The 1,538-nt window shown below is 41.0% G+C and overlaps 1 protein-coding gene across 1 annotated transcript in view; it reads left to right on the top strand.

Annotated features, from left to right (window-relative positions):
• Positions 1 to 1,538, top strand: part of LOC117108208 (bifunctional D-cysteine desulfhydrase/1-aminocyclopropane-1-carboxylate deaminase, mitochondrial-like) — a 34,240-nt gene that overhangs the window by 29,350 nt on the left and 3,352 nt on the right. The window contains exon 10 of the mRNA XM_033250170.1: positions 1,380 to 1,430. The gene's annotated coding sequence lies outside the window, so the exon portion shown is untranslated. The remainder of the gene's footprint in view (positions 1 to 1,379; positions 1,431 to 1,538) is intronic.

Here is a 1,538-nt window from a genome sequence, read left to right as displayed (position 1 = left end):
TCGTGATCCCTACTGTTCGTTGCTATGTATCAACAGTAGGTTTAGAGGTTTAGCACTGAGGTTAGCACAAATTTCGCTAAAATCGTGTGAAGAATTATGCTACTTTGATACAGGAGAGAGCATGACTTCAACTACCAATTTTACCTGGTATTTCCCACACTTGTGCTACCAAATCCTTGCGAATATACCCTATACATGCTGAAACTCCTCCATAAATTCGCACACTTGTGCTACCAAGTCCTCAAAAATACCCCCGTAAATGCAGCACTTGCCCATATAGAAATATTTAAGATTGAGCCCCCCGGAAATGTACGTGCTGCAAGCAAACTTAGAATTTAGAATTGTTGTTTTTATCCGCTGTCCTGGCTGTGACCCATTCCCTGTTCTGGATATATCGCCCATTCCTTGTCCTGGAAATCGCCCATTCCCCATCCTGGGTGTCGCTCATTCCCTACCCTGGCTGTCTCCTTTCCTCTCTTGGCTAAAGCCCATTTCCTGTGGTGACCTCTACTGTGGTGACCTCTACTGTGGTGACCTCTACTGGCCATTGTCCATTCCCTCTCCTGAATATCACCCATTCCCATTCTTGGCTCTTTCTAAGTACTATACCAACTAACCACATATCTTTCCCTTTAATTATGAGACGCCTCTAATTTGGTCCATCTCACACCCCTGCCACCAGATGGCATGCCTTCTTGGCCTGCACATGGCATGGCGGAACCCTTAGGGAAAAAGTAAGTTGTAAGAATGAGTAGTCCACATACGTCGTGCCGAAGCCTTTAATTGCGAAGTTGGACCTCCATCCAGAAGAAAACGATAGATCACTGTTATGTTACATCGCACACGTACATTTCCGTTTATCTGATCCATGGCATCGTCATCCAATGAAGACAAGTTGATCCAACCTGGTATACTGGTAGTCACGCAAGCACATTTTAATGTGCTTGCTTAAAAGCTTCTTACATCTATAGGTCTCGCACATTGATGAATCTTGCACAAGTACAGAGCTTGGGTCTCCCTCCTCCACTTAAAGACACTTTTGGGACTGGGGTTTCCATGGCTAATATCAGCTTCAACCTCTAATAGTCATGAGTTTAAAATATAATTCTCATGGAAATTATTTTCCTTAGCAGGACAAAAACATCAAGAATGAATAATAGAATGACATAGATAATAGACATTTGTTAATTTGGGACCACTGAAAAGTGATCTTTAATATTAAAGGGGTCTTCATTACACCTCACATGCAAGCTAATGGAATTTGGAATGGTAGTGACACAGATCAAAGAATTTTATAATTTACCTCCTCATTTCTGATCTATATTCACTAAATCTTCTCTTCTTCAGTGACAGTAACCACCTTATTTCAATCATTTCAGGTCTATAAGCATTAACTGCAAATACTGTTTGGACATCTGTGCCCCTCCTATGTAAGTGAATTTAATTTTTGTAATTATAACTTTTTTTCTTGTAATATCTAGGGCACTTGATTGAACGCATGCAGCAAATGACAGTACTACATTGCACCTGTATGCTTT

This window comes from Anneissia japonica, unplaced genomic scaffold (assembly GCF_011630105.1).
Source record: "Anneissia japonica isolate Jap-2015-1 unplaced genomic scaffold, ASM1163010v1 scaffold7797_len75038_cov128, whole genome shotgun sequence".
Taxonomy (NCBI): Eukaryota; Metazoa; Echinodermata; class Crinoidea; order Comatulida; family Comatulidae; genus Anneissia; species Anneissia japonica.
The sequence above is the reverse complement of the archived record's forward strand: the minus strand, read 5'-3'. Positions and strand labels throughout refer to the sequence as shown.